Source organism: Larus michahellis, chromosome 3 (assembly GCF_964199755.1).
Source record: "Larus michahellis chromosome 3, bLarMic1.1, whole genome shotgun sequence".
NCBI classification, from domain to species: Eukaryota; Metazoa; Chordata; class Aves; order Charadriiformes; family Laridae; genus Larus; species Larus michahellis.
In genome coordinates, this window is record NC_133898.1 from 44,580,819 (window position 1) to 44,607,813 (window position 26,995).

The following is a 26,995-nucleotide window of genomic DNA, read 5'->3' on the forward strand; positions in this document are numbered from 1 at the left end:
GCTCAGAATTAATTTAAAGCATACAGAGTACAGTGGAACAATTACCTGATCATGTGACACACTTGCAGGATGAAAAGATCCATTTGATAAAAACAACTTTGCCACCTGTTTTTTCTTTCTGATGACAAGTATCTTTTATACGTGTATAGATTTTAAGGGAGTTGAACTTTACAAGAGTTCAGTCTTAACTTCAGGCAGAGTCAATTCAGTATCATTTCTAGTTAAAAGATGTTCTTTTTTCACTGTTGTCATACATACCAGATTAAAAAAAAAAAAATTCATCTAGTATACCATAGAGAAGGACAAAGCTTTTATTTAGCTTTAGTGTTGCAATTCAGGACTATTTTTAATCCTTCAGTGACATTTTCCTCAGACTAATTTGCGTCATGAAATGAGAAACAACTTGACATCGCATATTCTTCAGCTGTTCTGTGGTAAGAAGACAGATCCCATTCTGCTGAAAAGAAAAAAAAGACAAAAAACAATTCTGGTGAGGGATGTGTGGTGCTAACTTGTAAGTTATAAGGGGGAGAGTATTGCTCAGGTGTTATTAGTTGCATTCTGTAAGTGTAGGAGAAACTAGGTTAAAATAATGCAGAAGCAATCTTTTTTGTGAACAAAATGAAATGTTTTCAAAAGGCAATGTGCCTGGCTTCTTAAGGTAACTTTTGCTTGTGGGGTAGGGTCTGCAGAAGGGTGAGCTCAAGAACTGAAAGTGAAGGGCGGGCACCATATGATGGGTACTGCTGTCATTGTTTGTCTCCCCAGAGGGCGAGTGAGCCTGTCCTCTCCTTACCAAGAGAATGGACCGATTTTAGTAAGCAATGGGATGCTACCCCAAGTGGAGCTGTCAGAATGTTCCCTCTAACATGCTGCCTAGTGGCACCCCAGATCATACTCTGTTTGGAGAGAGAAAAAAAAACAAAACCCAACCAAAAACAAACCACAAAAACCCCCACCACTAAAAAGGCAGAATACATTACTGACCTCCTGCTATACTATGCATCCTTCTGTTTCCTGTGTCCTTTAAGGGTGTGCCTTAAAGATGCACAAGCCTCCCCTTGCCACCCACTATATCTTAATTATCGGTTGCAGGACTGCAGCGTATACTTCAGCCATGTGCCATTCCACTGTGTTATTTCAGGATTGGGTGACTGACGGTAAGGCTAATTCTGCCGCCTGTCTTTCAGAAGAACAGCGTCAACACTACATCTGTCTTGGCTCACTGCACTGATTCCTGGTTGCCTGTAATTGCATCCAGAAACATTTGGGAACCAGGGCAGTCGATGAAGTGAAGGTACACTGTGCATATCAACCTGTTCCCCTCAGCAGCCCAGCTGCAGTATCCTGAAATAACAGGAAGTTTCAGCTGGCCTTCAAGAATAACACTGGGGAAAAAAAGCATTGCAGTAGTTTAATGCATAAATGACAGAAAGGAAATGGTTGCAGGAAGATCTAAGGAGACCTTTTTTGTGGATTGGGCTGTAATTAACTAGAGCTAAAGAACGAGCATATGCATCATGGCTGCAGCTTTGCAGCCCAGCAACAGATGGTGGCCCAAAGGCAAGGTGCGATTGATGGCTTTGTTCTGCTTGTTCTATTGCCTGTTTGCATCAGGTGCAGCGTGGTTTAAAGGTCCAGAGCTTTCCCCTTTTATCCAGAAAAGGTATGTGTAGCTAATACTAAACAAGAGACAGAGCAAATACTGCTTTGTTTCTTCTTAATTAGGGGATAAACCTCGGAGTTTACTTCCGTTAGATGTGGAATCTGGGCTTCATGATATTCAAATTGTTCTAAGTCTGTTTGTTCATTTGTGTTTTACAACTTCCCTAGCTGTATCTGATGTTGTATGGATCCTATTTTTATGGTATTTTTTAGTATGAATTTTTGTGTTAGTTTGTATGTGTCTTATTTTAAACCTAGTAGAATTATTATCCAAGACGATGCGATGGTTGTCCTCTCCTATAGGACAATCCAAATCAATGAGAATACATGCAAATTTACTCAAAGATTATGGGGAGCCCTCGCAGACGTGTTTATAGCTGCGTCATCTGTATTCATAGTCCACCACATGCAGTGATTTCACTGGTCTGAGCTATGGGCACTGTCCCATAGACAATTTTGATTTCTTCAAAACCATGTAAGGAGTGAACTCTTTCTTTCTTGTGTTCCTGTTATGATTAGGTAGGCTCCCTCATGAGAAACTTCAGGGTATTGTTTTCGTAAGGGTTCAGCGATGGGGCTGCCCTGTTGACCAGGTTCCTGCAGTACAGCACTCTGCGGGGCTCTTGAGAGATTCTGTAGGGTGCAGAATAGTGACAAGTATCTAGACTATGGTTTCCAATTACTCTTTTGTATTGTGTTTATGTAACAAATACAATAAAAGATCAAGATTAGGTTTCAAACTTCGTTAGCTTATAAATTCGAGTTAGGTATTTATGTTAGAAGTCTGCTTCTGAGCATAAGCAATAACTTTTAAATGCATGCAAATATAGGTGCGCATTTTCAAGCTTGCTCAAAATTGAGGATGTTTTGGAAACTGAAGATAACTGGTAGAAATAAACTTAAGGCACATTAGTCTTACATTACTGCCTAAGGTGTGCAACTGATCTAGGAGGAGCAAAAGACAAAGGGTGAAGTACTTTTGGTAGAATAAAGCTCAAATTTCAAGTAGCGTAGACTGACCGAAATTGCGTACTATGCTAAGAATAACACTTCTTTTAAAGTCACAATTAATCTCTTGGTGCTGTTAGTAGGTTCATTTCTAATTGTTAAGTTGTGGGGTTTTTGTCACTCAGCTGCCAAGCTGTTTGTTGGGTATTCATACAAAGATGCAGACTCTATAGTATTAGCACATGCTGCTAATCACTGGGTTGGGTATCTGTGGCCTTGATACCACTTAGTGATGGCTGATGAGGTTTGGAGTCCCATGAGTATTTTTTGGTTTAGAAAGGATGGCTTTAGTTTGCAAAAGCAAACTTAGCTATGCAAAGATTAGAATTTTTTTTTTGCTATGCAACTGTTATTTCAAATATAGTTCTACGTTAAAAAACAGACTTGAGACTGTTTGTCTGTGATTTCTGATGAAGAGCCATCTGTTATTACAAATGGAGACATTTTCAAGAGTGTACTTATAATAGTAGGAAAAAAACATAATTCTGTTTCAAGTTAAGTGCACTAATCCTGGGTAATGTATTTAGTCCTGGTCAATAAATTTATTCAGATTGAGTATTCCTTTAATTTCTTTCATTAAGAAAACTATCTTTGTGAGAACATAATGATTGACTCTATAATTGATGTGAAATATCTAAAGTTCTTCTACTGAAGCAAGATTTTTCCCTTCAAAGGCAGGTTTAAACTTGTAATCACTTTTTAGAGTATTTAAAATACAGTAGTGACTAAAATTGAGAAATTTTGTCAGACTCTTTCTAGGCATCCCACAACTGCTACCATCATTGTGTAAGCTGTATCAAATAAATGGATATAATTGCAAGATTCATAGGCAGTCTAAAATATTTCTATATATTTTAAAAGATTGTAATGATGGTCATATGTAGACACTAGGTAGTTTTTCTGCCGTGTGGTTTTATGTTATTTTTAGAAGATGTATTTTGTTTATTATTTTTATTAAAGTAGTACATTTCGCATATATATTAAATATCTTGTCTGCCACAGGCTTGGTAGCAGTGTATTTTAGAAGTGCAATTAATAAGCCCACATAAATATTCTCTGCAAGGCAGATTAAAAATCCCAGTTGTTTTATTTTTGTATATTTTCCATGTATGGCAGAAGTCTGTTGCAGGTATTTTTTAAGAATGATCTATCCATGATAGTTAAGTAAATCTGAAGATGTCAAAACATGTGAGTTTTTTCTTGTTTTCCTGTTCTAATCTTACTCCCAGTTGGTCTCAGTAACTGTACCTTACATGGATTGAAATTCATGCCAGTGCAGGGACTTTCATAAATACTCCCTTAGATTAAGGCCTTTATATTTTTATTTAGATTTTGAAAGACTTTTTTTTTCCTAGGTATTTTTCTTAGAATGTGGCTTGCATTTAGGAACAAAAACGTCTGCTTTGTTAATTAAGTTTACATAAGGAAATACAGTGATATCATGTGATAGCATATTCTGCCAGGCTCAGGGTGTGCTAAGCCCCTCTGTGTCCCGCAGAGCTGTTACGATGCGCAATTTGAAATTGCTGAGATGAAGCACTAGGTGGAGAAATTTGCCTGGAAGCATGCCTGTGCTTTACTTTGCATGGGGTGGCATGGCGTGCTTGCCAACAGTCTGATTGACCATGTGTGCTGTAGCTTTGATGTGATGGATGGTGGATGTAGCTTGGATGGGTGAGATTCGAATGCCTCTACAGATTGCTTATAGTGAGAGAGTGCAAGGGAAGATAAGTTTGTTTTCTAAGACAGTATTTCAAAAAGACCAGTTTCTGTGTAAGTAGCCAAAGAATGGTGACTAGCTGATCTGGTCAGATCTTCCAAGATCTTTTTTTGCAGTTAAGCACCCATGCATCACTGAGAGGAGGCTAAATGTTGAATTCTTCAGATGGGTATACTTAGGTTCATATAGGTACCGCAAATGTTGGCTACAAAGCTCTAAGATTTCTTCTTAAAGAAAAACTTTATGTTAATATGTGGCTTTCTGATGACCAATTTGTGTTTATCTGAATCTGACTTTTGCTGTTTTAATCCAAGTTTTAGATCTATTTGATTTGGAGAGTGATGAGTTTTTGGATTCCTTAAGCTACAGTGAAGCAGCCTGGTTTAGGGATGCATCCTGATTTTTAGTGGTTGGGATGATGACAGTAAAGATAATTACATGGTTAATGAACTGTGTGGATTTTTCTATAATCTCGGGGAGATTGGTTGCTGTCTGGTTACAATTGTGATGTAGCTAATGCATGTACTGGAAGGATTTATCTGTTTAGAACAAATCATCAGAGGGTTTCTGTTGTCATGATAGTGAACTCAGTCTATGCAAGGCTCTGCTCTTAATGTCAGTTCAGTTGTATTTGCAAGTTTTCTAACGTGTGCATTGCAGGTACATTGTTCCTGTGACTGGGACTTTTCAATGTGTTCCCTTCAGGTTCTACATTGGCTGCTGAACTCCTCCAGAGCTTCTATGTTGGTATTTAGTTCAAGTGTTTAAGTTATCTTTAAATCTGGCAAGACACATCAAGGACAACAAGAAGAGCTGCTTCAAGTACATCAGTAGCAAAAGGTAGACTAGGGAAAATGTGGGCCCACTGCTGAATGAGGTGGGTGCCCTGGTAATAGGGGATACAGAGAAGATGGAGTTACTGAATGCTCCAGTCTAGCCCTGAGCCCAGTCCAGCCTGCTAAGGCCAGCTCCAAGGAATCCCAGACCCTGGAGGTAAGAGGAAAAAGTCTGGAGAAAGGAAGACTTTCCCTTGTATGAGGAAGATCAGGCTAGAGATCATTTAGGCAAACTCGACACTGACAAATCCATGGGCCCTGATGGCATGCATCCACAAGTGCTGAGGGAGCTTGCAGATGTTATTGCGAAGGCACTCTCCATCATCTTTGAAAGGTCCTGTAGAACAGGAGAGATGCTTCAGGACTGGAGGAAAGCTAGTGTAACTCCAGTCTTCAAAAACGAGCAGGAAGGAGGACCCGGGAAACTACAGGCCAGTCAGCCTCACCTCCATCCCTGGAAAAGTGATGGAACAGCTCATTCTGGATGTCACCTCTAAGCATGTGGAGGAAAAGAAGGTTATTGGGAGTGGTCAGCATGGATTCACCAAGGGGAAACCATGCTTGACCAATCTGATAGCCTCCTATGATGGATGACTGCCTGGGTAGGTGAGGGGAGGGCAGTGGATGTTGTCTACCTCAACTTCAGCACTGCTTTTGACACTGTCCCATAACATCCTCATAGGTAAGCTTAGGATGTGTGGGTTAGATGAGTGGACATTGAGGTGGATTGAGAACTGGCTGAATGGCAGAGCTCAGAGGGTCGTGATCAGTGGTGCAGAGTCTAGTTGGAGGCCTGTAGTTTTCAGTGTTCCCCAGGGTCAGTACTGGGTCAAGTCTTGTTCAACATATTTGTCAATGACTGGATGAGGGGACAGAATCTACCCTCAGCAAGTTTGATGATGGTACAAAACTGGGGGGAGTGGCTGACATACCAGAAGGCTGTGCTGCCATTCAGCAAGACCTGGACAGGCTAGAGTGTTCAGCAGAGAGGAACCTAATGATGTTCAACAAGGGCAAGTGTAGGATCTTGCACCTGGACCTACGCCATGGAGGAATAACACCACGCACCAGTACAGTTTAGGGGTTGACCTGCTGGAAATCATCTCTATAGAGGAGGAAATAGGAGTCCTGGTGGACAATAAGTTGACCACGAGCCAGCAACGTGCCCTGGTAGCCAATAAGGCAAATGGTAGCCTGGGGTGGCCAGCAGGTTGAGGGTCGTCATCCTCCCTCTCTATTCTGTCCTGGGGAGGGCCACATCTGGAGTACTGTGTCTAGTTCTGGGCTCCCCAGTTCAAGAAAGACAAGGATAAAGTCCAGTGGAGGGCTATGAAGATGATCAAGGGACTGGAGCGCCTCTCTTACGAGAGAAGGCTGAGAGACCTGGGTCTGTTTAGCCTGGAGAAGAGAAGACTGAGATCTTATCAACGCTTATAAATGTCTAAAGAGTGGGTGTCAAGAGAATGGGGCCAGGCTCTTTTCAGTGGTGCCTAGCGACAGGATAAGGGGCAATGGGCACAAACTGGAACACAGGAAGTTCCATCTGAACTTGAGGAAAAACTTCTTTACATTAAGGGCGACAGAGCACTGGAACAGGCTGCCCAGAGAGGTTGTGGACTCTCCTTCTCTGGAGATACTCAAAACCCGCCTGGACGCGTTCCTGTGCAACCTGCTCTAGGTGAACCTGCTCTAGCAGGGAGGTTGAACTAGATGATCTCCGAAGGTGCCTTCCAATCCCTACCATTCTGTGATCTTAGTCTTTGAAATATGAATATCTTTGCATGGCTTCAAATAGTTTCCAAAGTACATTTAAACTATCAAAGGTTAAATGTTTTTATGTTTGTGATGTAGTCCGCTTATCTCTTGTACTTTATTTTATATTGCTTTTCTGTTTTCCATAAACATCCCTGAGAATGGGCCCATCCTGACTTCTTTAGGCTTCATTGTAGCCTCCTGAACTTTTAGTATGGTGATACATTACTTTCAGTCATTCTCTTATTTCCATGAAAAAATTGATGGCTGATGTGTTTCTTGCTTTCATTGTCCCATGTATCACAAGTATGATATTTGGCTAATTAAATTTATCTTCTTTTCTGTAAGCATGTACTGCTCATAATTTGATAATGATTTGCAGCAGATTTTATTCGAACTTTCATAATTATGACAGTACTTTCTACACACAAAGCTACTTGGATCCTTCTTTGCAGGAGGATCTAAACTGTAGAAATTCAGGAGTAAAATGATAATAATGGAAAAGAAATGCCTAAAGTTCAATTAGTGCATTTGTTGTACCAGTGTTTTATGTTATAAGATGTCTTATGTTATGAAGATTTTTAGGTTGTTGGTCAGTTTCAATGTCTTAAAATTATGAGCTGAGCTGAATAGTTGAACAGTGCTAAATATTTATAGCTGAGGAATGTCAATAACTTTAAGAAAATGAAGAAAGAAATACGGGCTCTTTGTTTGGGGTTTCAAAGCCTTTGAAAAAGGGTTAACACAGATCATTAAATTTGCTAGTAAATAGCATATGCTTTCTCAATAAATTAATCAGTTTTGCCCCTATTAGGAACTTTTAAATTCTGTAAAAGTAATGCTTCTTGCTGCAGGTAAACCTCAGAACATTTGGACAATTACATTTTCTTACGTTTTCACAGTCTATTAATTGTTTATGTTGTTGGTTTGGTTTTTTTTTATTCTGATACCTTCTGACAGGCATTTTGACAAAACTCTTTTTACTTCCTCCTCCTCCTGCTTCCTGAAGCATTTCCAGTTTTTTTTAAAGTAGAGATTTGAAACTTTTTTTCTAGTTTGTGGTACAGAATGGGATGCAGTTGACTTTTTTTTTTTTAAACAGCCATCTCATAACCTCATCTATTTTATATTCTATTGAGTTAGACTAAACCAAAATGCTTATACATAAATCAAGCTCTCTGCTCTTGATTATTGTGGGCAGTGGTGCAGGGACCAATTCTAATAGGATTTGCAGGGAAGAAGTCAATTGAGTTTCGACAGGGGTCATGTAGGATCCATAAACTCCCACGGGGTGGTTATCAAAGATGTAACTGTATGCAATGGAGTGTAACAGAGCTAATGCCTTTTACTTACTGATTCTTGATTGAACAATTAATTTGACAGTGGTCACCATGCCCTTTGCCCTTATTAGATAGATTTGATAGTACAAACAATCTTACAAGACGTTTATAAGCTTCAAGGTGATTTTAAGTTCACAGGTAATTCTTCCAAAAAGCTAGTTAGGTATCAATTATCAGAAACCTTACTTTTGCTTTGTAGGGTGTAGTTCATAATCAATGTGTTTTTTCTTAATATTATCACTGTTTTATAAAAAACCCAAAATTTATGTGTTGGTCAAATGCCATTTTAAATCTTTGTTTTAATCAGTGGGCTGGGCTGCTGCCACATGGCCCCTAGAAAAAGGAGGAAAAATTTCTGAGAAAGAACAGAACATGCATATTCATGTCTGTGTGGATGAGTTTCTTTTTGAACAAAAATTACCCAATGACTGACCCATTTTTGGTAAACAGAAGAAAAAAAAAATAAATTGGTTTGTAATCAGCAGGCACAGCATTAAGTAATACTGCTTGAAAATTTCTTAAGACTTAAAAATAATTGCCAATTTATTTTGGGGCTATTTGCCTTAGCTATTTATGCCTGCAAATATTATTTACAAATGATGATACTTTCCTGACTAGAATATTACTGTTGTAACAATCCTTATAGCAAAAAGGGAATATAGCACATACCTTTTATTGCATACAGTACAACTCCCGTTGAACCCATTCACTCTGAATTTACAATCGTGATGATAATGTGTCTTACCTCATTCAGCGTTTGTGTTTTGAGCCAATGTTATCTTGTCTGTCTCATGTTTACATGGGTAAATAGGCAGGAAAACTAGAAATTTGCACCATTTTAAATGTAAACTTTATCAGATTGCCATTTAAATCATTTTTATAGCTTTTACATATATAAAGTATTTCTGGCCAAGAATGGTTGGATGGTAAATATTTGAGAGATTCTGGTATGCATATACATTAAAATATTGAATATTGAAAAATATAGTCAGTGACACAAAGTAACTTCAGTCACTTCCACATCCGGCTATATGTTCAAACAGTCTTTTCTCTTCTTTTTGGAGAACGAATGTAATTATTCGGAGGCAGTTTTTATATAGCAGCTGCATACTTAATTTAGTTGCATTCAATGCTCAGTTTAGTTGCAAATCATTCCTATCCTCTACAAGATAGTAATGTTATCAACTTTTTTTTTCCAAAAATTTGGGCTTTATCACCTGCAGTTGTTGACTCATCATCAGTTTCTGTGGAATCCAAATCTACCCATACATTTGAAGGCAACTAAAAGGAAAAAAGAAATATCAAAGATGATCAAAGTGAAAACAAACCTCTGCAGAATAAAAGCAGACTGTCAGGAAAACCTGTTTCGTAGTTAAAGCAGCTGAACCATCCTTCTCCCACCTGAGAGCAGTGCTTCTGAGTCCTGCCCCTGCGGAGGACCTTGCCTGCAAACACTGGGTTATATGAGAGTGCACAGGCAGATGGGAAAGTTGTCATAATTCTGGGCAAAACAAAAAGCCAGCCACCCTTTCAAAACTGCACTGGTGGAGTTCAGTGCTTTTGCCTGAGATCAGTTTCTGCTTGTTCATTGAGTGGACACAACAGGGCTGTCGATATTTTGCTGTGCCAGGATGGTACTCCTGCCCTCTTTCCTTTCTGCGTGCCTGTCCCCTTTGTTACAGAGATGCTGGTAGCTTTGAGCTGTGACCACTGTGCAAGCTGGTGCCCCTTAACATCTGTCTCCTTTGCTCTGACTTGCTGTGGGACATCTCTGAGCCTGTCTGTTTCATGGCACCTCCTTTAAAGCTTTTTGATACCCAGTGCTACTTAAATGGTATCGCCAGATGTAGTAATGAACACAGCATTGAAATGAGCAGTGTAGGAAGCAGTAAAGGTCTCATTGTATCTACCAGGGCTGTTTGAAGAGACTGTATTTTTTTTTTTTCTTTCCCCCACTAGTTTTAAGATAAAGAGTGGCAGAGTATCTGAAAAATCGAATGACGATGTGCAGTATAACAAATGTGTGAAATCCATGGCATAATCTTTCTTGTTTTTCTTTGAAACAAGTTCATCTAGTTTAAAGAGGCTTAAAAATCTTCCTGGCCTTATGTTTGTGGCTCTTGAAGCACAGACAGGTGAGATCCAGGCTTCTAAGAGCTGAGGGCATAGGACAAGGGGTTATTGGTATTGGTAACTCAGGCAAACCCTGTTAAAGTGCATAGCGGGTACTGGTATTTCTGCTTCCCTGTGGTGTTATAGGGGATACTTTTGGCTCGTGGGTTATGGTAAATCACTGTATGCAAATGGAATAATGTGGAAATTGCAGTGATATGTGAAACAATCCTGTATCCCTGTGATCTTAAATTTTAAATTGTCTTTATACTGTTTATGATTATTAGTCATCTGGCTGTTAGATCAAGGTTATCTTTGACAACTCTTGCATTCAACCCTGTATGCATAAGCAGTAAGTGTCCAGTTCTCGCTTCTATTTGACCAAAGAGAGCAGAGACACTTTACTGTGGATTAATTCTTCCTATCTTTGATAGCAAATGGTTGAACACAGACCCAGAATCTATGATAATAAGGTAATCTGTTTCCATTTGTAGTAGGCTTTTATTATTCATTCTTTGTAAACCATTTAGCAAACAGTATGGGCTAACATTGATTACTTCATAATTAGTGCTCACAGGCAGTATGGTTGGAGCCATGTTGGAGGGGAAAATTTATCAGCTGTTAAGAGCCACATGACTTGTGTAGAAGAAATGAAGTGCAAGCTCTAAAGTGTATTAAATTGCTGTGTTTATCATCTACCTAAATGCTACTGTCAGTTCTCCAACTGCTTTATGTGCAACTGTTCCTCCAAGTGAGGCAGAAGTATCATGCATTTTATTCATAACAGATTGAACATGAGGCAATTACCAGTAAGCCATTTGATGGTGAAGCTTATTCCCCAGGTCAGGAAACTAGAAAAAGGTATTCTGTAACAGATTGGGAAAGGGCTTTTCAAAATGACCACATCATCACTGTGGATGCACGGTGGAGCATCTGTGCAACCTTCAGGCAGTCATTTGTATACATTAGTGAGAGCATTGGTCTTTGTGTGACTCCTGCGGGCATGCAAATACAGCTCAACTGTTATTTTGCTGGAAGATTTTCTTGCCAAATTTTATTAAAGTACATCATGGGATAACATACAAATGAGACGAGATAAAATGCCTAAAAAGACTATCTGTGAGTGACTTACAAGTGTTTATTCTAGAGTTCATCTTCTATTAAGTTTCAAATCTTCACAGGATAGCTATATTTGTCTTACTCTAAAGTGATTCCCTGTGTAGCATGAAATTTAGTCTAGCTGCCTCCTGTGTAATGCCCGTGCCACTGGCAGGGCTTGGTGATACTGTTGGTGTTGGAGCTCATTGTAGCCTCAGGCACATAAAGGGATTTTGTGGCAGTAATGGTTGCAAGAGAAATCTGGGGGGCACTGAATTGCTTCTGTGGAAATGGGACAGGCAACATGGCCTCAGTGAGCAGGGTGCGTGTGTCCATGTGTGCTGCTGGTGCATTTCTTCTGGTATTTGCAGGCTAAAGAGTGGTGGAAAGGCAGAGGGCTGCCAGTGCTGTTGCTCCAAGGCCGGACAGGTTCCTTTCTCTGTGAGTGCTGGTGTGCTGCCAGGATGGGCACATCCAACTGCTGTGGCTCTTCCCTTAAATCACTGCCCCTGGGTTCTTCTGAGCTTGGATGTTCAAAGGTTGCATGGTTTTCCTGTCAGCTTTACCTCGTTCCTTGCAGTTTGCTTGGCATTTCTACCTTGTTTCTTGTTTCCTTCTCTGTTTCGTTGCTGTCCAAACAAATAAAAGTTAAACTCCTACTGTTACTGTGAGTTCAGAATTGACACCAATGCCGCAGTACTTAAAATTTTTCAAGAATTCATGACACTGATCTAATGCCTCTTCCAGGTTTGTGTAAAATAACCAGTTGCACAGAACTCAAAACAATGAAATGAGTGAAATTCATTTATACCTGTTTGTTTAGAGGTTCGTTTGCTCGGTGTGTGGAAACCCTGACCTCTAGAAGAATCAAACCTACAAGCAATCAGCTGCAGGGGAGAAAATAAAGAATTTCCCCTCCTCTCAACGTGAGAGGAGGAGGAGTATTTGGGCAGAATGCTGTCTTGCATAATTGCAAATATTGTATTGGAAAATACAACTTTTAATGTGAGAATGTAGGTTTTGAGGTTGCATCTTGTATTTAAGCTGTCACTGATATTTGAGCCTCTATAGTTAAGGATACGCTTGCCCTCTGCTTGTTATTGTAAACAGATACTGTCTTAGCATTATGTACTGTAGTGAGGATTTGTATAATTATAATTTGCCTTCATAGTTTGGTTGAACAGGATGAAAGCATTGATTCATACAAACTTTCCAACAGCTCAGTGATCACTGGATATTGTATGTGTAGTGAAATACAGAAGTCAATCATGGATATTCTGTATCTATTAACTTTGTTTAATCTTTCCTTTCCTTTTGGTATGATGGATAGAGGAATCTCTGTCACAAACTCAAAAAGTTATGTGGATATCCCGTCCTCTTTCAGATGGACTTGCTAAATCATTTCAGCAAATGAAGAACTGCCTTTTTTTTTTTTAACAGTATTTGTGTAGTTATTGAATGCTAGGTAATGGATCCATTGTTAACATTTATTAAGGTTTATACCCGGTGGGTTGTTGCAAGCATTTTGAGTTTGTGTTCTAAATGTAGTAAGCTTCCTGGCTTTATAACAAAAAACTACATAATCTCTGCTATATATAGATACTGAATGATTATTTTTTTAAAATGGTAATTGATTAGGTTGTTTTTTTTTATAATGAGCTGTTAGCTACCTCTTCTTCTATCTGTTCCTGACAATACAGTTCTTGAATGTGTGGATATATTAAGGGCTTTTTTTCTTGTGCTTCTGTGTTGATTTGGGTTTTTTTTTTTGTTGTGTTAATTTTTTGCTTGGTTTTTGTTTTTTTCTTTGTTTTTTTTAGCAAAAGATTTCTTTCTTTTGTTGTGTGTAAAGACACCATAGAATGAAAAAGTGTGGTGTATACTTGATACAGTGTTCCTTTATTGAGTCTTCAGATAGTTTAAAAGAACTGGATTTTCAGGTGATGTATATGACCCATGCTTATTGATGCTAAATAATGACCTCTTCTAGTAGCTCTCACAAGTCTTGACCTGCTCTGTTCCTCTATACTCACCCTTGATTCTCTATACTTGCTGCTGGATCACAGTGATGGCAATTTGAGTGTCAGTGGCTCCTGGATGTCACCAAAAGGAATTGGTGACCCAACTCATGTTGGTAGCTGTTCACCGGTACAAATAAATTGTTTGGACTCATTACAGAAGAATGGATATATAAATGTACAGCACAACCAGCGGAGCTGATGATTGTAGCATTTTCAGTAACACATTTAAACAGAACATTTGATTGTGTTACACCTTACCACCCTCTGAAGTCAGGCCTGCTCTGGGCAGGAAGTGGGATGAGGTGACTTCCAGAGGTTTTGCACAATCTAACTGGTTTTATGGTTCCGAGATCTCCTATGCTGAGTTGTGGTGTAGGCATCTTCCCACAGCTATGTGCTGCTTTCTCCTTGGAGTTACAAGGAGTCCCAAGAATGGTCCCCACAAAATTTGTTTCTTAATTTGAATTGAAAATCTTCAGAAAGCTCCCTTTCTTAGGCTGGTCTAATCTATACCTGCTTTTTCTCTTTTCCTTTGTTTTCCCAGTCCCTGAATCAAAGACATGCTTGTAGCATTAGTAGTTATTGACAAACACATTTGTGAGTCTTAAGTTTGGAGGATGGACTACTTCCTGGCTATCATTGTGTAGATGGTTAATTTATGAATAGTGATCACTAAAACAGCATTCCATTAGTGCTGAAGCTTTTCTGGAAGAGTTTTTTTCCCAAATTAAGGTTTTGGGTTGTTTTTGTTACAAAATGTAGGTCTGAATGTGTGTCTGTGCTGCAGAATGACTGTCTGGAGACTACCGCAGCTGCCTGAAGCATTAAACTTGTTGGGTTGATTGCAGGTTTCAGTTGGGTCATAGCACAAGGGGCTGCAGCTCATAAATGCCCCTTGTTTGCCCCAGCTAACAACATCAGGCAGTGTTTTTTGCAGTGCATTAGTGCACAGTTGATCTACTCTGGTCTGACCTGAAGCCTAGAGATGATGATTTTGGTGTCAATGCTAATGGATTCTTGCACTGGTCAGGGGAGAGCAGCCCTTGCTGGAGGAAACAGACTCAATTGTGCAACTTGTTTTTCTACTACTGTCTTCATCCTGCACTAGTGTAGTTAGTGAAAACTTTGTCAAGGACTTCAGTGGTACAAGAGAAGGCCATCGCTGAGCAAGGTGGTGGTACTCTACTATGGAAGTTTTGTCTTCTGAACTCAGAATTCATCACTACAGAAAACACTGGTTCTCATTCCCAGAAACCTGTGGGTTTCTTCCTTTCATTTACTTAGTTGCCTTTATCTAGTATTTTTACCTGCAGCTGTCTGCTCATCCAACAAACGTGTTTTCCACTAGAAGATGCTAACGTGTAAATGTTTTGGATGTATACATCCTAAGTATGCTTTCATAAACAGAATTTTTGTCATCGTGGAAAACGTGCTTGAACAGTTTTAACTCTGAATCAAATAAGTATTTGGGAACTTAATTGGTTTCTTCAAGTCATAGCTGTGAAAGTATTTCTTAGTAATTACGCAGAATGAGCAAATTGTAAGAGTAAAAGAGATCCAAGAATGAGTAACTCCTCTTTAAAAATACACAATTCCACTGCAAAATTGACTTAAGCTGCTTTTTGGTTTATGTCTTTATAAGAATTCCAGTTAAGCATTATAAACACTATAGGATGGTAGGATGCCTTATCCTGCCAATTTGTCTGTTTGCAATTAGTTTAGGGTACACTTAATATGTTATTTTAATACTTCACAAATTAAATGTAATGATGTGCTGCATTTAGGATTTATTTTTTCTTGCCAGCATTCTAAAATATTTGCACTTCCTCTTACTTTAGTTTTTTAAAAAAAATCTTACTTTTCAAAGTCAATGTCCCTGTGAAAATAAAAGCACCTTCTAAGGCCGTGTAAAAGTGTTACTAAATTGGTAATCTGTTCTCTGTTTTTATCCTTAGCTAAGGGTCTGATTTTGAAGTCATTCATTCTTAATTATTTTGGAGTCCAAGTCTCTGGTTCTCCCCCCCATCTTTTTTTTTTTTTTTTTTTTTGATATGTGGTGGTACCATTGATTCACTCTAAAAGAGTGTTGTAGCATGTTCTTTTAGTGTCCTAAAACAACTGTCTTGGCACTGCGTAGTTTATGTTAATTTGTTTGGTATTTTCATAGGATATGTACTTTGGTTTGGAGTTATGTGTTTATATATATTTAGTTTTAGCAGACGACTGCATATTTATTTATTTTGGCAACATCATTAATCGTTCAGAAGACTTTTATCCCCAAATCCCGTAGTTTTTCAGACAGACCTAGAACATCTGTTTGTAATTCTGTCTTGAACATTGCCAACACAAATTAGTCTTGGAAGCTCACTCTGTATTTTAGCTTGAAACGTTCATGGACATTTTCAAGGTTCATGAGTTTTGCAAGAACGATTAATACCAAACATGCCCCAATCCGGATTTCCACCCAAGTATTTTAAAAGTCTTTACAAATACGAACCTTGCAGTTTCCCAGTCAGGTAGGTTAAGGAATTTCTGCTCTCTCTTATGGGGTGAGACACTGCTGCTGTTCACCTAACCCATAGTTCAGGATGAGGAATGCAGAAAAATAGTTCAAAAACATTGTGTTTGTGTTTTGGGGGGATTGATCCATCAGTCCTTAGCTTATTATATTTCGGTTTTAGTTTTGTTTTTTGGCCAAAAAAACCGAAACAAAAACCTGAACTTGTGTGTGTGTATATATATGTGTATGTACATATTTATTTATTTAAATGAGCGCAGTGGTCAGAGCTTTGGTTTTCTGTCTCCCACAGAAGGCCTCCTCTTTAGCAGTGCAACAACCTAGTATCATGCTGGGAACTTTTTATCAAATTGGATGAAAAAGTAGCTTTACATGAAGTGCAAACACATGGTCCTGAATCAGCAAATTATTCTGTATCAGTGTCTTCTGTACATTCTCCCAATTTAAAGTGGCTTAGTTTGGAAACATCTTGCAGAATCACAGCACAAAATATAGCATAAATAGAAACTTTCACAAAACCTGAAAAGCTTGCATCTGTTGTGAAGAATTTCTACAAAATCTTGGGGTTACTGATGTGAAGTTAACCAAATTTTGGTTAATTGTCACATAACCAGCATGTACTCAGCCTGACTTCGGTAACACCAGTGCCCAGCTGAGGGGATGCTACTACTCAGCCCCCTGAGTGAGGTTGTTGTAGAACAACTGAAATACCTATGTAGTAGCAGATTGTAAATTCAATCTGCTTTTAAGAAGAAAACAAGAATTATTTCTATTAAGAACACAGATTAAATGAAATGTTTAATTTTTCTAATTGACAGTTCTTTAAACATAACCTGTTCAGTGTGGAAGCCATCACACCAGTAGAAAATATACTACATGTCACTTAATAACCCCAAACAATATCAGTTGTCTAGCGGTAAGATTTCGGATTTGAAATCTGAGTGGTTCCTTGGCTAATGGGAATTCTGTTCCATGGTCTGTAGTCACCAGTTGTCAAGAAATCTCACCTCCTCCAAAGCTGAATTTTGCCATGGTAATAGGTAGCTGCATTGTGGTGAGTTAAAGGTATTCTTCACCTTTTTGTTATTATTTTTGGCTTTCCTGTGTTGGAATGTTTTTATCATTTTTGTTTTGTATTAGCAGAGGTGATTTCCATGAGCAGCACTTACAAATGCAAAAGAGTGTGGTGTGGTGTGTGTGGTGGTTTTTTTGGTGTTTTTTTTTGTTTGTTGTTTTTTTTTTTTCCTTCAGACAAGTATTCTAATAGTAGAACTAGTTTTTGTAGATGACAGCTGCATTCCCTTAGCTGTGTTTACTGAGAAGTAGAAGATCTCTCTTTCAGACAGTGTGTTCAGGTTTTGAAGAGTCCACCAAAAGGAGATGTGGAGTCTTTTCATGTTGAGTTCTTACATTCAGCTTAAAATGTAGGTGAGACTTGCGTTCTTTTAGCTGTCCTAATTATCTGCGTGAAAGCAATCAGAGGCTTCAGTTTGACTGGAGACCAGCATTCAAGCAGTAAAATAAGCTAAATGGAGGGTTTATGTAGATCATTCTGTACCAGCCTTTCTAACATGGACGAGCCACTTGTGTGTGGCAGCAGAGCTGTCGAAGGGGGTTGGTGCTCAAGCTGGTGGGGGACCTCTTTGAGTTTCATTGTGTTACTTCAGGGATGGTGGTGGATATTGAGAAAGGGTGATGAATTAGTGTGTCATGTTTTCATGAGACGTAGGAGGAAGTAGCAAATACAAGATGAAACATTCAGAATTAGGAGTAAGAAAGCCAAGAGATGTTGTATATATGTATAAAAATATATACAGATGTACATGTATATGCTCACACTTGAAGTCTTTTTATTTTGCAATCTTCATGGAAGTGAAACTTTTACAAAAGAGTGTGATTGTGATGGATCATTCCTTCCCACACACTTTTTCAGTTCATTGATTTGGGCCATGGTTGACTTTAGAAATTACCAGAGGCTCATGTTTTTCAAACATGTACTGCTGGCATTTCTTTTATTCTGCAGAGCGGAGCATTGCTGTTGATTATTTAACTTCTGCTGATATCTGTAAGCCATATCAGCACTGACATACATTAACAAAAACTCTATCTCTCTCCCAGTGTTTGCCCATCACAATAAACCTTCGCTTTCTTCCTTTGCAAATAAGGAATAACATATTTCTCATTTTCTTGTAGCGTGCTCTGCAAAGTCTCATTCCATGGTTGTTGAACTGAAACAAATAATCTGATTTCACTCATGACCCATTGCTGAAGCTACAGTATGATGATTAAAGGCCCACATTTCTTGGCCACGGAGAAAATGAGATTTAACTGAAGACTTATAGTGATATAAAAGTAGTATTTTCTGGAACATAAAAAACAATTTTAACTGGATAATTGTGCAAAATCCATGGCCAGTCCGGCCAATCCATATCAATTTGTGATTCTCCATATTAGTTTAAACCTTCTTGCAGTGTCTATGACTCTTTGAAGTTTCTTCAATACCAGTGGCAATTTTTGAAATGAAAATGTGTGCACTGATGCGTAGTGATTTGGACAAGGCAGCAGGAAGGTAGATGACAATCTCTCATTTTATGACAGATATTATGGCTTGGCAGCTCCTCCTTCTTTCAACATTGTCTATGGAATGTTGTTGTAAGAAAAAAATGGGAACCGGTAGCTAAGTGTGAGGAAGCACATTGCATCTTGAAATTCCCATGACTTAATGTCGCGGGCGGAGTGAATAACTTCACTTGTAAGAGAGTAGTGAAATGTTTATTAACATAAAACAGTGATTTAACAAAGTTAGTAGTGAATGTGACAGTATTTTACGAGATTCGATGCCAGGGTACACTTGATTATTTACTGCATAGAGGCCAGGGTCAGACAAGCTCTCAGGGAGACCCTCCCGTTGAGTCACAAGGTTCAGAAAGGACCCCCTTGCTTTCTAAACTCTGTCTCAGGAGTCTAGGTGCGGCTGGATCCAATCCTAGTCCCAGACCTGGTCAACGGTTTATGTCTAAAGAATTATATATGCGCAATCAATCCTTATATCACTTAGCTAAGATTTCAAAGTTTAGCATGCTATTAGTCACTTACCAAGAATCTGTTGCGGCAAGGAATCTCTCAACCTCGAGGAGAAGAACCTTAAGCGAGCGTCCCCACTCAAGGGGAGGTCCTGTCATGCAGCCCGCTGCCGTGCAGGATTGCTCAAAGGGCTCTTGGGCTGTCCGCTATTTATGGAGTAAGATAATGGACCTATAGTCATATTCGCATGGGAACAAGACACCTAGGTTCCCACTCCAGACAGTGTTTTGGTTATGTTGCCAGCCATCTCCCACAGTTCAAGTGCAATTCATAACAACTCCCACTGATGGCCATGGCTTGAGCAGGAGCTGGGGGGGGAAAAGGGGAGAGCGCACCGCCACACTTAATTAAGAAATTGATTCTATTAATGAAAATAATAGCTTCAGAGTGTTAAAAGGCACTTGGTTTATTCTCATGTTAATATTGCGTGATAAACTGAGCTAGAAATGGAGAAGGCTTCATGTAAAAATACATGGGATCTTTTTATTAAAAATTTAGGATTGAACAAAATTAGTTCAAGCGTTATTTAAATTCTGAAAGCTACCCACATTTTATCTCCATTTTAACACTTCCAACAGAATTTTGTTCAAAAAATTTTTTGCAAGTATTATCTGTACTCCCCCTGTAAAATAAGGAGCAGTTTCTGTGAGACACCGAATTATTCGGACACTTCATTAGTTGGAGTAAGTGCCTTTTATGAAGGTTTTGACTACAGTTAGAAACAAAGCTGTACTAATAATGGAACTAGTTTATGAGAGAGGGCTGCTGTTTGCAGGCATGCCTAAGCATGTGCATATCTTCGGGCATGTTAATACTACTGAAACTTTCAGGGTTGCTCCCAGGGTTAGATCCCTTCCAGGTCAAACATAAATTCTTCAACAGGAAAGCTTGTTCTGAAGCTAGTGATGACATAGGGTTCTAAAATACAATTCTGAATTGGGCCAATTTATTTTTAAAGACCTTTCTGTTGGAAATGGACAGATTTGTAAACCATGCAGGGTGTATAGGTTTTGCTTGCTTACTAATTGATATGCATAATGGGTGGGAAGTGGACTGAGGTAAATTAACACTAGTGCTCTCAGCTGTTCAATTATAATGACCTTTTTTCTGAAAATATATAGTATTGCTATAGTTATATATAGTTATATATAGTTATAGAGGCATTTCTTTTGACTTTTTTTGCGTCTCTACTAAGTGGAAAAGGGAAACTTGGATGGCTAATCTTTGAAATTGAAGAAACATCTATTACGTTTTTAGCCATCAGATGTCACCAAAGTACAGAGAGTAAGTATTAGGTGATGTGAAACTGATTTATGGCTTTCCTTGGGCTGTTTATTTTGGAGTGGAAAGACTCCAGTCCTGCAGAGTCTTTCTCAGATCAGTAGCTGTAGTATCTTGGCCAGCTCCACAGTGGCTGTGACTCTCTTAGAGTATTGAGCAAGGAATGGGTTCGGGACCTTGACCTGCTTCTGTGGGGGCACTGATGCCAAACGAAGTGGGGGCAGAAGCAAGCAAGAGGTGAACAAATATTACCGCGCAGTTCAGCTTTGGTATTTCTGTGCTCATTACAGTGGAATACTTAGCAGAGGCCTTGAAAGTAACTTGTGTCTTCATTGCACACATAGCTATGGGACAGCTTATTGACTTGTGTAACCTCATTTGCTTTCTGACATTTGGGTAGTGCCATGAAGCAATGTGGACCTTTGCCCTGTTAGATGCCTGGGTGCTTACTGCTTTCTTGAGCAGCACTGTGCACTGCCTGTGCTTTCCTGTAGGCCAATCTGCCCGCAGTGGTTGAAGCTGAGTTTGGGGACATTTGCAGGAGTTTCAGTACAAACGTATTAACTGAAGCATGGAGGAACCTTACAAAGATCTTGGAGAATGAGATGGAGGTTCCAATAAATCTTTCAGCTCTAGGACTTTATGGTTTCAGATGTGAAAATTTTAGTGACTACTTTTTTTATAGTGAGATTCTTTCAGTCAGTCTGGCATTACAGATAGACTTTTGGGCAGTTTTGTGGTTTAACTTCAACTTTTAGCTATTATGTGCTTAGTCCTGCTCGACAGTCTTGCTGTCCATCACTAATGGTGCAAAGCAGCTGTAATGAAAATAACAATTTTGCTTTAACTGCCTTATTGAAGTCAATAGTAAACATTAAAAATATGTATATTCTGCATTTTCTGAATAATTTCTATGTAGCATTACTGTCCCACTTCTAATATGAAATACCTTCATTCTTATTGGTGAATATCTCAAAAATTAAGATTTAGAGTGGGACCCATGAAATTCACCTTTTGGTGATTTGTAACGGAGGGAGACAGAAGGGAAGACATCCCTTCTGTATTGACATCCAAAATCTATTGGACAGAGAAGTAAGAGATGTGATGTAACAGTTTTTATTTTAAGCACTTGATAGGAAGAAACTTTGTAAAATATTCTCAGATCAAGGTGCATGAATGTTATCACCCTGATGTGAAGTGAAAATTGCTGTAAGGAGTGTAAAATGAAAAATCATCATTCAGTAAGGGTATTTGGCACTGTGCTTTATAAATAAAAGTGCATTCTTTTCAGGTATTTCCAAGCCATGTTTTTTTTCATTCTTGGACAGAAATTATTGGGAGATAAAAACCTTTTGGTGCCGATGGGGAACAAAGTGAGACTTCTCCAACCAAAACCCAAGGCCTTGTAACCTAGAAAAGGGGAAAGAGATTCCCAAACAGGAAAATTGTTGAAACACAGAGAAAAATTAGGGAAAAAATGTGAACAGTGGCAAGAAAACCAAAATGCCTGTGAGGCTGGAGATAACAAAATGCCAGGAAAAGAACTGATGAAATATGCAAGATTTGAAGAAAAATATATGTTTAAAAAAAAAAAGTTGGAAGGTGTGTGTTTAGGGTAATTTAAAAGACTGTTCATCCAGCTAGACTGAAAGAGAACCGCTTAGGCAGCTATTTGTAAATTTATTACAGGTGTTTATAGATCTGCTAAAAGTGATCTTCAGATTTCTCCAATGCCTCACAATTGTGTAGAATGGTTTAGGAGAGTAAACAGTGGTACTGTCAGGAATAGTCTGTATTTCTAAGAGGTGAAGATTAGATTCAGTATCAGAAATGCTTTTGTCTGAGAGAAAGTGTATTTAAAGTGTATCCCAAAAGGAACGAGTACAGCAAAAAGCCATCCTGCTCTGGAGGGCTGGCTGGTGGCAGGAAGCAGAGTTACTGTTGTTAAGATCATTTTCACATTCTTCTAATACAAAAGTCTTCAGCGGGATTTTATGAGCATCCAGTTCATGACAAGAACGCTTCGGATATCTTGCAAGACCTCACAATATCTGATTACACCTGAGTAAAGGGGCAACAAGATGTTTATCTGGGCTATGTGCTAGTATATGCGTGAATCTGTTTCTCTTTGTCATCAGCCCTCTCTGCTATCTGACAGAAACACATTTTTTTTTCCTGCGTTTCACTGCTGTTTTCTAGCTTTGTGGGTTCTTCAGCTTATAAGTAAGCAGAACTGACTATCCTGTTCCAGTCACTGACTATCCTGTTCCAGTCACCTCATTTATATCTTAATTTGGGTGTGATTTGAACATAAGGGCTAAGTAGGTGAAAATAAGGGGTTAACTCGATGTACATCATCCTTACCCTATTCTAAATCTACAAGACAAAATGCACCACAACTTATTTTGAGTCGAGCTGTATTGCTATGTCTGTCTAAGTTTGTTGCCTGCAATATTTTATTTTTTGTTCACCACTTTCCAAATGTGTTCCATAGGGAATGAATGGACTTTTGGGGTGTAACTGTTTATATTTGGAAGCAGAAAAGCAAGTAAATAAGCATTGCAAGACCTCTAAAAAAATGCGTATCCTAAAAATATAAGGTCAAGAAGGGAAAGGAGCTAAGAAAGAAAAAAGCTGATGAAGATGTTCCTCTCTGAGAGGGTCAGAGGGGTTTATATTTCACTGAAAATCATAGATCCATGTGATCCAGGAGGTAATACTAGCAGGATGTAAATATTTACAGCAGTATGATATTTTAGAGTAACAACTTTCTTTTTGTGGAACATTGACTTATAGGTCAAAGAAAAAATCCTTGGACATACAGCAGATTAATGAACCATGCATTTATCATTTTTATAGGGAAATGTGAAAGATGGGATGTTTTGTTATACTTGGCTTCATTGGATTGTAACCACATGTTCCAGATACGAGTGTTTAAAAATATTACATGTAGCTTTTTTACATGTTTCTAAGTTATAGATACGACCTTTTCGTATTGTGAAATATAATCTTAGTCTTCCTCAGTTATTTGGCTTTTCTTTGATCAAAATCCCAAATTCAGTGGAATGAAAGTACTGTGTGACTGAAATTAATCTATTTAAGCCTGAAATTGCTGGAGGCATGTTTATGTGCCAACTGCAGGCAGCGCCTCCCCCCCCCCGCCTCCTCCCCCACCTGCAGTACTGGTGCCCACATGGGTCAGCGGCAGGGTAACAGCTGGGGATGAACTGTGCTGCCACACTGCATTATTCTTCTGTTGGGAGAGAGGCGAGAAAAGTGAGTTGTAAATGCATTTGATATAACCCCTCTGCTCTCAGATCTACCAAATTTAAAATGGCTGTTTGTTATTCATATCTTTATTTTTTATTATTGGAAGACAGAAGCATATTAGTAAAACGGTGAATGACATGTTTGCTTATTGTGGGTATTGACTGCTTTCACTTTGTGACAGGTCTGAAATGCACACACACGAGAAAATCCAAGTAGACTTTATGCACTTGACATGTTTGACTGAATTGCAAAGGTCTAAGAATTTGTTCAGGAAATTAGTTCAACGTGACATGCGTCTGAAAGAGCCGCTCTTTTCTTACATGTATTATGGGGCTGGATTATTAACTGAAAAACAGTATCAACAACAAAAATGCAGTAGGGGATTTGTGTGAGATTGCCCTTTTGTCCTGCAAGCTGTGTCAGAAGCAGAAGTGTGAATAAACTGGATAGGAAGGAGTGTTGAGTGCAGTCTGGTAATCAAATGTTCTGTTATATCTGACACTTATCTTGTGAGTAGGGCTGAAAGTCAAGTGCCTGCAATCAGCAGAGAAGTGTAGATGCATTTTCATTATAAATTAAGTAGTCTAATTGTATTTGCTTGGGTTTCGTTGTGTGGTTTGGGTTTTTTTGTTGTGTGTTTTTTTTTTTTTTTTTTTTAAATTATATTAGGCCCTTACCTGGTAAACACGTATTTTGTAAAGGGCACGTGTTGTGAGAGTGTGGGTGGGGCTCTCATAGGACCTAACAGTCCAGGCAAACCCTTGTCAACCTCTTCACTCTGTGATTTGGACTTGGCACATTCTTCTTAGGATTTTAGCCATGCGTTTTCAAGCTGTCTCCCGTGCTGGCACTTATACTTGGGAGCAGCTTTCCATAGACCCGGCTGCCTCACTGCTCGTTGTTAGGCCCTCCTTCCAGTGCTGTGGTCTTCTCATACCTTTAACAAAAAGGCATTTTAAAAAAGACAAAAGAAACAAAGTTATTTTGCTGGGGAGGGTGTGTGTGGGCTTCCAGTCTTAGTAGTTTTTTCCCTATCTCATAGGTTTTCATCTCCTGTCCATATCAATCGCTTGGGACTTCCCCCATCCACCTATATATTTCGGTTTATTTTTTTACCTGCTCAGTACACATTGTGAGAGCTTGTTCTGTGAGTAGTGTTTGTAGACGATAGTGATGAAAAAATTTAGTAATATCCAAATTCCTCTGGGTAAAGATTCTTCACCTGACTGTAACGCCACGCTAACGGACAACTGACGACCTCTGCTTACTTTATTCTTGTGGATTTTTTTAGTACAGGCTAAGATCCTCCCTTGAGCTTCATATGGGGTTGTAATTATTTGGAAGATCTTGTTGAAGCTGTATTGGAAAAGTAATAATTTATTTTCAATTGATGCATCTTTCATTCCTTTTCTATTGTGGCAGAAACTGTTTCAGATGTTAAAGTATTACTGAATGCATTAGATCAAGTTCTGTGCATTTTCTCATCCATGAAATTAGTCACATTAGGCAAGGTGCAGTAGATACCTTGTGAGTAACCTGATACTATCTCCAGATGATGTTTACGGGTAATGAGAAATGCATGGGAGTACTTGACAGTGACTTTAAATTTGTTTCAATAAAGCCTATAACGTTAATAAAATATTGAGAAGGACAGGAATAAACTAGGAAAATTGCTCACTTTTTAAAATGTTCTAAAATACCCAAATCCTGTATATATGAATATATGAATCTATGAATCTTATTCTTGAATTCTTTATATTCAGATTAAATGTTTTAGACCATGCCAGTTTATATTTAAAATGTCATGTAGCATGGCATAGATGCTGTAAATCTCAAGGAGACTTTTTTTTTAGTCTAAGAGGGAGGAGAGGATTGGAAGAAGAAGCAATGACTTCACCAGTAGCTTTACTATGCAGGCATTCTACATCTGCTTGTCATTCAAAGAAAGCCCAAAAGATGAATGGATAGTTCATTCATTATACGGTGCCAGCAGGGAGTCACCTTATTCAAATAATCTGACTGCTAGTGTCAGTTTGGCAAAAATCCAAGTTTTGAGTGATGGTCCTTAGATTTTTGTGTGTGTATGCATTACTGCGGCATCGCTAACCCTTAGGGACGAAGAATACAAAGGAAATAATCCTGTAAAGTACTGAAACTTCGGTGGGTGCTGAAGGAGTTTTGGTGCTTTGTGGCAACAGGTCCACTAATTGCTTTACAAAAGAAAGAATGAATATGTGTTGGTGATTTAACAACAATGATTCCAGTAAATCCTGGCATCTCTTGAGAAAATACCAAGAGGTATACCATGGCAAGACATGCTTGCACTATATTAAGATTGTTGGATCTAGCCATCTGATGGAAGAATGCGAAATCTGTAGGAGAGACTTCTCTGATAGTTATGGTCATTCATTCATTTAAATTCTGGCTCCCGAAAGTTATAATTACTCTGCTCTGGGAATCTGTGTTTTACTTGTTGCTGCTGAGACTTTTTGGTACTTTAATGTATATGGGACTAAAGTTGCAAATGCTCTGTTATCGGAGTACTAACTCATTACTGTGTTTTGATGAACAGCATTTAGAACAAAAAAAGTTTGCCTTCAAAACGGTTTTGCTCAGTCATTTTTCAGGAGGGTGAGCACTTAGTCATTCAGATAGTACTATATAATGAAGAGAAATTTGTAGAGGCTGCTAGCATGGGTGTAGAATACTGAATACGCAGGAAGTAGCTAGAAACAGAGAGGACGAAAGCTCCTTCGTGACCTCTCTCTGTGATTCTGTACAGCCATGTAAAACAGACTTGTAAAGAACAACAGGGACATGCTGCAGAGTGACCCTCTCGAGGGCTGTAGCCATGCATGTGGGGAGCTGAACAGCAAACCAAAGTTCTGTGTGCTTGGCTTTTTCTTTTTGTTCTAGATCGGCAGGCCGATTTTTAGTGGTAATGTTGCCTGCAATGATAAGAATGTTTCGCTGTCAGACTCGGAAGGCAATAAAGCGATAGCTAAACAAGTTAAAGTTCTTGCAGTGTCTTCTTTCAGTAATTTGAATGGTCTAGCTTCATAAAAGTTTTAATCTATCCTGTTAATTGTGAAATATCTAGAAAGAAGGTGTGGATTTCTTCTAAATGATTCTTTTATGTCCCTGATACAACATGCTGCTTAGTATTAAAAGGTGCATCAAAACTTGTCTTGGTGGGAAAGAATTTGTGTGCGTATTTTATGAGCATGTATTTATACCTGGACTGCTTCTGACATTCAAATCAATGAGCAGGTCCAAACAGCATTTCTTTC

General features: G+C 38.8%; 1 protein-coding gene across 5 annotated transcripts in view; it reads left to right on the forward strand.

Annotated features, from left to right (window-relative positions):
• The window catches only part of SMYD3 (SET and MYND domain containing 3), a 417,003-nt gene that overhangs the window by 19,237 nt on the left and 370,771 nt on the right, over positions 1-26,995 (forward strand). Inside the window, exon 1 of one of the 5 annotated variants that reach the window (XM_074579951.1) lies at positions 23,629-23,711. The exons of the other annotated variants lie outside the window; for them this stretch is intronic. The gene's annotated coding sequence lies outside the window, so the exon portion shown is untranslated. Of the gene's footprint in view, positions 1-23,628; positions 23,712-26,995 lie in introns of those variants that run through there. 5 annotated transcript variants of the gene reach the window in all.